Below are 9281 nucleotides of genomic sequence, written 5' to 3' on the forward strand. Positions count from 1 at the left end.
CATAGGTTTTGGGAACAATGCAAACAAGTTTTATCTCCATAAAACTCATTCCATCCTATAAAATTTTCATCATCTTTCTTCTCATTTAAACTATATCATATCAGCTTATTTAATGCCTATAAAACTCCCGTTGAGACTAGCCTTATAGATACAGGTGCTCCTCAGCAGGCCCGTCCCATGGGGGAGGGCAGGCAGTGCGACGCCCGGGGGCCCATGGCACTAGGGGCCCATGAGTATACGTATATGTAGTACATGTATTTGGCTCCATAGGGTCACGTCCAGTTCAGTCTGTGGTTCTACGCGGCAACCCTTTCCTATTCGCGACTCCGCGTCAAAGCATGCGTGCTGTTGCGCCGCGGCGGCTGTTCCGGCGTTCCCAAATCCTGAAATCCCGATTTTCGTAATCTGGAATCCCGTGATCCCAGCAGGCGCCCACTAACCCAGCTGCGCTGCAGTCCCTTCATCCCTGTCCCCGACTCTCTGCGGTAAGTGATTATGGTTTCAGTTCATCAGTATTTATTGTTTGTTCGATCTGAAAACTTCAGTTTCTTTTTTACCTTGCAATCCAATACATACAGGCATCAAGCGATAGTGCAGCGAATTATTGATCTATTAGTTTAATTATTTAATTCATCAAGGAACTTATGGACATGCCACAGGCAGCAGGCTGCCCATAATTTGTTTTAAATTTTAAGTCATTTCATGGATTTCACCGTTCTTTAAGCTTCTTTGATGTATTGTCGTTTTTTAACAAACTATATTTTGCGAGTTTACTCTTATTACCAGTAGTACTATATAGTTCAATCTCGTGATATTAAAATATTAGATTGCCGGGACTTCATTGTCTTATTTGTCCAAGGGCCCTATAAATTGTTGGGACGGCCCTGCTCCTCAGCTGGGAACTAGTTTTAGACTGAGCCACGAGCGTGGGGAAGTGACCTACTCCTGCCCAGCAAACGAATAAGCAAGTTGTGATATATAAGCAATTTTGCATGATTTCCATGCTTCATTAGCAAAGGGCTATCTGGAGCAAAGGAATGCAAAACAAAGAATTGGACAAAAAAGACATGAATAAGATAGGACGAATAGAAAACTATAGGATTTTAAAACATAAAATTTGATACTTTGAGATGTTTAGAGTGAAGGGGAAAAAGTACAGGAACCTGAGCAAGTATAGCAATAGAGAGTAAGAGCAAAGATTCTTTTCCTTAGATTGGAGTGGAGGTTTTATTTCCTATGTTTTGCACTACTATGATTTTCTTTCCTTTAAAATGAAAATCAACTTTCCTTCGTTCCAAACACTATGATGTGATTCCGTTGTTTCAGCGGTTATTCCTTCAAAATTCCTTTGAGAATCCTTTGATTCAAATAGGGTCTAAGCCTGCAACCAGTCAGACGCTACACATTTAGTTGAAGCTAATTGAAAGGAAGGAATGAGAATTGAGTTAGGAATGTAGAAATCATGTGTTTATTTCGTGTGAGTGGAAGTTTTGGTAGAAAGAGTAATGTGAATTTAGAGGGTGAACTCCTATTAATCATTTCTCTAGGGAGGGGTGGGAATTACGTTTTAATAAGTACATTGTCATCATTCATCATACGCTAAAAAAAGCCACACACTAGAATTACCTCTTCAACCTCATTCTTGTTTCCCTCCAATAACCAAATAAGAAACTAAGATTTATTTAAGATCTAAAATTATATTTTCACCTTAATTCCATCAACTCACACCACTGCATTTCAATGCATTCGCCAAAGGCACCACTACGGTAAAAGTGATTTCTTCCAAATGAAAATCGACGCAATCACGCAAGAGACCAACAACCAACAAGGCCTATGTGCATCTGCAACGCAATGATATAGACTAGGCCCAATCTTCCAAAAGGTATGATAGCGTCGATTGGTGGAGACTCGACGTTCACGATTTAGGCTTCGAACCAAGACCGATTCGGACCCCCACAACCGTTACACCACTGCTCCGTTGGTTATCAACCACGCGAACGCAATTGACCCCACCGAGAAGGCTTTCCTGTAAGCGAATCGAGAACACAAGCAAGAACGAGATGAACGCAATCTGAAATTGCAAATAAATATGAGGCTTATGATAACGAGAAGGAGTTCAAGTCTTTATTCAAAAAAACTAATCGCCACAGGCGAACAAGATCAAGAACTGGAGCCCTGGTTCACATCAAGCAGCCTTGGCGGCACAGTTGCAGCAAAACAATGTCTGTTTCACGAGGAAATTAAGAACTAAACAAAACCCAAACCCTAAGGAGAGCGACGGCTAGTATTTATAGAGTCTTGGGCGTCACCCCCCTAGACGCACCCCCTAATGGGCCCAAACACGATACACGGTCCAACGGATCAAAAGACGCTATCGCAACACCTGGCAGATTCTGGACGCTAACTTGTGACCACGATTCTTGTTAATTCCGAATAGCTTTTGATGTGAGACCACTTGGATTGGCTTCCTTATCAAATTAGCTTTCCATCCATATGTGGATCGTCGAAAACGGAGTCTGGATGCGTCTTGGATGACCAGTTTAAGGCAGACTGATCCTAAAACCCGAGATGAGCTCCAACTTCAGTTGGACTGGGCTTCCACCATGAAAAAGATGTATTGAACGCCCATGCTGGACCTTCTCCTCTCCTTGGCTTGTATGCGACGAAGTAGTGATGTCCGCATCATCCTCACTTTCTTGAATTGAAGTCGTCCTCGACTGAAGTAGATCGTCTCCTCTATTGGATGACAGCAACGATGGTTCCGGAAGAAGACGTTCATCTTGGCGCCCCATCCTTCGCAAAGGCGGTTGCCATGGTGGCTTCCCTGTTGGAAATTCATCCTCCTTCTCCTGTAAAAGGTTAGTACCAATAAGAGGTATAGCACTAGGAGTAGGACCAAATGGACATATAGGCGATGTACAAGTTAGAGCATAACATGGTTCATCATGAACAGCAAAAACATATTTTAGAGCAAATAAAACTTCTTTCATGTTACTTGAAGGTTCATTTAATGGTTTGCTAGAGTCATTATCAAGGCCTTTATTTTTCTTTTTAGCAAGTTCATGTTCATATTACATAATTTCAGTAGGTGTTAAAGAAAGTAAAGCAATGGTCTTTCCTTTAAACATAAAAGTATATCTATTTTGTCTACCATGATGTACAACATTATTATCATAATGCCAAGGGCGGCCTAACAAAAGTGAACAAGCTTACATAGACACGACATCAAAATCAGCATAATCATAGTATGACCCGATAAAAAAATGCACACGGGCAGATTGTGTTACCTTTGCCTTACCACTATTATTGAACCACTGAACATGGTATGAATGTGGAAGAGCACGTGTAGATAAACCAAGAGTCTTGACAAGCTCAGAACTTACCAAGTTATTGCTGCTCCCTCTATCAATTATAGCACAAACATGGAAATTATTGACAATGAGGAACATTTAAAATAAATTATGGCATTGTAGCTTGTCTACTGGCTCAACTTGTGTACTCAAAATACGCTGAACAAGGATTGATTTGTAGTCTACAGTGCATGCCATACTATCAATTACCTCAGCAGAATCTTCAGCACTATCCATAAATTTATCTGCATAAAGATCAGTTGCAAGTGTAAATTCATTCTCTTCATCACTAGCACTAGCATACCCACCATCGTCGGTAGCAATATATGCATGTTTGCTGAGGCATTCTTTAGCAATATGTCCCATGCCCTTGCAGCGGTGGCACACAACTTTAGAAGAGCTACTAGAGGAAGGTGTAGCAGATCCACTGGAAGAAGGTGTGATAGGAGAACTCTTCTTTACAGGCGCTAGTTGTGTCTGCACATTAGAAAATTGACTCACCTCGGTTGGACGTGAAGGAATGGATGGAGTCACGGATGGAGTCATGGATCGCCTAGGTTGTCGTCCCTGTACTTCTTTTTCAGCTTTAATAGCATAATGATATAATTGGGAAAATCTAGTCCATTCTTTATAGTCAAGAACATCCTGTATTTCATGACGCAAACCTCCAAAAAATCTAGAACACTTATCCTCTTGTATGTTACTACGTGCTAGACTAGTTAAAAGCTTCTGATAATATTCCTCAATAGTTTTACTACCTTGACTTAAACGTTGCAGTTTTAATCGTAGGTCACGCTGATAGTATGGAGGAACAAATCTTGATTTCATTCGTCGTTTAAGTATAGTCCAGGTTTGAGATATTTGAGCATTAGTATTAGCATTAGCATTATTGCAAATATCATTCCACTAGAAAAGAGCAAAACTAGTAAACTCACTAGTAGCAAGTCTAACTCTATATTCTTCAGGTATTTGATAGGAACTAAATTTTTTATCTATAGCCATCTCCTAATCTAAATATGCTTCAGGATCAGCAAAACCAGAAAAAGGAGGTATTTTAAACTTAGTTTTAGAGAAAGGATCATTATTATCTTGGTTGTTACCTTCCATACTGTGTCGGTTAAAGTTCAACCGATTACGGTTACGTGCATCCTCAGCACGTCGTTGAGCTTCGGCTTTAGCCTCCGCGTCGCCATCGTCCTCCTCAGAGAGATCATCATCATCTTCAAGACGTGGTTCAGGATGTCGTTGTTCAACATCTTCAATCCTCTTGGCCAAATTGGTGATTTATTGAAGGATATCATTGAACTTGTCATAAAGAACAGCACGAAGCTTATTCTTAGAAACACAGTCATTGAAATATGTAGGTGCGTCCTCGTTTCCTTAGCCATTGCCTCCGGCTTTTCCTGACATGGTTAGTAGAAAGAAAAAGACAACACAAATAGTATTATCCCTACCAACTACTTAGGTTGTGGATAAAAAAAATAAGGCACTCGACTCTCAAGTGTCTTACCACAGTCTTACAAGTGTTCTTACCAAAGCAACAGGCGGTGCAATCGGTCGGTGACTGTGATACCGTTGTAGCTTGAGTGTAACAGTTGCAAGGCGAACCTATACTTGGTTAGAAGAAAGTGGAGCTTGGACATGCACAATATAGTAGCAAGGAATAGCAAAATTCGCAACTGAATAGCAAAGCTGAATAAGTATCCCAAGTACTTGTCTTAGTTGCTGGCCTACTCACGTTCCAAGTACCAGATGTATCAAATGATGTGAACAACAAGAATATGATTAGGAATAAGATAAAAATCAGCACATGCAAACACAACTCAAATGACGCTCTCTATGTGCTCCTCTAGATATTATTCCTCTTTTGTCCCTCTTTTTTTTTATTTTTTAGGCTGTCGTTGTTTTTTTGAGAAATTTTGACTTTTTCTTCTTTTTTTGATATTTTTTCTTCACTTAGGAGAACAAAAGAAGTAACCACAGAAAATATGAGCTTAAACAAGTGAAAGACGTGGCCTGTGGAATTTTTAGAAGACGTGCTCGAAATCGACAAAAACCTTATGACCACGAAAAGAGGATCTTATGACCACTTTTTTACCAAAATAAAAATCTCTAACCTTGACAAGACGAGGGATGGATGGATCCAAAATTTTTTCTGATCGATTTTGATATATGGAACGTTGAAATCCGAGTTTGTATGCGAAAAAAGACCAGTTTTACGAACACACTTCGAATTAGAGGACAAAACGAGAATAATGCGTGCAAAATTGGTCACGGCAGCAAGGATTTGATGGAAACAGTGAAGACAAGTGTAACAAATAAGATGGCGTAGACTAGGATTTGATAAATATAAAGGAATTACAACAAGACTTCAAGGTGTTCATGGATTATGATAAAAAAACAAAGGAAAAAAATACAAATTAGACTAAAAAGATCTAAAACCAGTAACCAGAACTTGACCTAGGGCACAAACTCAACAACGCAAAATAGAGACAAAATTGCACGGTACAATAAGGCTATACAACAGGAAATATGTGGTGGTGTATATTTTTTTGCTTTTTGTGGACTATAGGTAATGCAAAAACAGTAACAATCTAAAGGGGAAACAAAGTTATACCTAACGGGCAACAAGGGCTCTTATATCACTTGATGTAGACTAGGCCCGATCTTCCAAAAGGTATGATAGCGTCGATTGGTGAAGACTCGACGTTCACGATTTAGGCTTCGAACCAAGACTGATTTAGACCCCCGCAACCGTTACACCACTGCTCCATTGGTTATCAACCACGCGAACACGATTGACCCCACCGAGAAGGCTTTCCTGCAAGCGAATCGAGAACACAAGCAAGAACAAGATAAACACAATCTAAAATTACAAATAAATATAAGGCTTATGATAATGAGAAGGAGTTCAAGTCTTTATTCAAAAGGACTAATCGCCACAGGCGAACAAGATCAAGAACTAGGGCCCTATTTCACAGCAAGCAGCCTTGGCGACACAGTTGCAGCAAAATAATGTATGTTTCATGAGGAAATCAAGAACTAAACAAAACCCAAACCCTAAGGAGAGCGACGGCTAGTATTTATAGTCTTAGGCGTCACCCCCCTAGACGCGCCCCCTAATGGGCCCAAACACGATACACGGTCCAACGGACCAAAAGACGGTGTCGCAGCACCTGGCAGATTCAGGACGCTGACTTGTGACCACGATTCCTATTGATTCTGAATAGCTTTTGACATGAGACCACTTGGATTAGCTTTCTTATCAAATTAGCTTTTCCATCCATATGTGGATCGTCGAAAACAGAGTCCGGATGCATCTTGGGTGACCAGTTTAAGGCAGACTGGTCCTGAAACCCGAGATGGGCTCCAACTTTAGTTGGACTGGGCTTCCACCATAAAAAGATGAATTGGATGCCCATGCTAGACCTCCTCCTCTCCTTGGCTTATATGCGATGAAGTAGTGATGTCCTCATCACGTAAGGCCCAACTTTCATGGCCCATCCACCCTAGACAATTCCAAAGAGCCTTTTCCCTGTGTGCCATTATGAAAGATGCTCCATTCCTACATGCCACTAAAAAGTTCACACGGACCCTAGTGCCATGACGCTAAATTCTTTTGTCCAACACACCGTTCGGTCCAGTTTTGCTCCTAACGGTGGGTAATGGCACAGCCAAATGACTCAAATGCCCTTAGGCTTGCTTCTGTGCCATTCCCAGGCCAGCCCTAGGCCGAGCATTTTGGCCCCAAAGGCTATGGTGTTGGCACCAAAGACACGGTTGTTAGCACCAACTAAGCCCCTAAGCTTCTCCTCCTATATATAGGTCCTTAGCCCTATATGTTGCCACTCATCCAACTAGAGCGCTATCTCCTTCACCCCTCTCCTGCCATAGCCATGTCTCAAGCTTCTAGCAGCTATGGTGGTAGGGTCAAGCGAGTGATTTGCCCCAACTGTCATGTGCTTGCCAATCGGTTCATCTCGATGACCAGGAAGAACAACAACCATGCCTTTCACAAAGTGTCCCTATTTTGTAGTTTGTGTTTCCTTCTCTGGTCATTTTTTCCTTTGCCTATTTCTTTTTTGTTGTTTGGTGACAATGTGTTGAAGCTTTGGTTTTAGATTGGAGATTGTTAGTATTATCAGTGGGAGAATGAAATGGAGGACACTAAAGTGTAGACACCTATAGCCCCTGCTCTACTACAGGTAGTTCCCCTGCAGGCAGTGGCACCACCCATTGGTTTCCCTACTATAGCTCCTCTAGCCATCATCCAGGAAGGTTCCCAGGCTATTGGAGTTACACAAGTGGAGAATAGGATTGACAATAGGGTTCTACAGCAGCTTAGATGGATTGAGAAGATGGTCTATGTTTGCATATTTCTTGCTTTGTATGCTATTTTGAAGAAGTAGGTGCCTATGTGTGTGTGAGTAGTCATGGATGAATGGATGTATGGATGGATGGATGAATCAATGAATCAATGTTGAATGATGAATATAAAGATTGTTCATTTGTTCAAAATGCAACAACATATGAGAATAATATAACAACAATTAGAGTATTGCAACAGTAAACAAACATTCATCACATAATAGCAGCTGCCTTACTATTTTTTATCACAAAGGTTTCATGGCACCAACATGTCACCAACATTCATCACATAGCAGCTAAGTTACTGGTTTTCATCTATAGCTAAGTATTGTCATGCCATCATAGAACATTCATCACATAGTAAAAGAACAGTCATGCCATCACATAGCAGGTGTTTTTCTAGAACCACATCACCAAAAGAACATTGAGTAGGCACCTTTCACTATAGCTGGAGCTTCTTCTTGCTTTTGGTATTTGAAGCAGGGCTGGCTGGGCTAGATGGGTTGGCTGCTGCAACTTGGAGCTTCTTTCGTGTAAGCTTCTTCTTGATCCCTATCTTCCTCCTTGGTGAAGCCTAGGGCAGCATAGTCTCTAATGACTGTCTCTATTGTAATGGAGTCTTCATGGAAGGGCTAGGTGCACAATTTGGATTGGAACTAGGTCATTAGAACTAGTTCTAGACCTTGTGGCAAAAAGGCAGAGTGTGCTTTAGCATTAGCAGTCATAATAGAAAGTGTTGTGATCAATTGAAGAGCTGGTAAACATACCTGTTAGACACATTGTTTGGACCTAAGCTTGAAGTAGTAGTGGTAGCTGCCCCCTTGCTCTTCTTGGCACTAGAAGAAGAAGATTTCCTCTTCCTTTTCTTGTGTGTAGCATTGACCACTACCTCATTGTGTGAGAACACCATCTGGGATGGAGTAGCAACCACAATGCTAGTCTCTGTGTTATAGCTATAAGGAAAATAGACCCTAGGCCCATTTACTTTAGATTTTGGTGTTTGATAACCAACACAACCAAATTAGACTAATGGATTTGTAAGTAATTGTTTTTGTAGTTCAATAGGGTGCAAGACGTGACTTAGACAAAGGCGACGTGATGATCTGATGATCAACACCTCAAGAAAGACATGTGAAGATGCATAGAAGACATACTAGGTCAAGCAAAGTCCAAGCACGAAGATTAGAACTAAGCCGAACGCAAGATCACAAAGAAACGAGCCCAGTAGAAGTGACCGGACGTGGCTCTATGAGTGACCGGATGCACCGATCAAGTGCCAGGCAACAACAGGCGTCGACAGCTATGACCGGACGCTGAGTAGCTATGACTGGACACACCGATGACACTGTTCATCGTCATGGTAGTGTTTTTAGCATGACTGGACATAGCAGACTGGATGACCAGACGCACCAAGTGCAGCGCCTGATCGAGTCTAGAGAGGTTCTAGAGCGGCGTCAGCACAACCAGACACGTTCGGTCAATGATGATCGGACTCTGAGCCAAGTCCGATCAACTCGCACGCTCCAACCATCAGGATGACTAGACACGTTTGGTCAGGACGTG

Source organism: Miscanthus floridulus, chromosome 3, assembly GCF_019320115.1.
Source record: "Miscanthus floridulus cultivar M001 chromosome 3, ASM1932011v1, whole genome shotgun sequence".
In the NCBI taxonomy this organism is placed as follows: Eukaryota; Viridiplantae; Streptophyta; class Magnoliopsida; order Poales; family Poaceae; genus Miscanthus; species Miscanthus floridulus.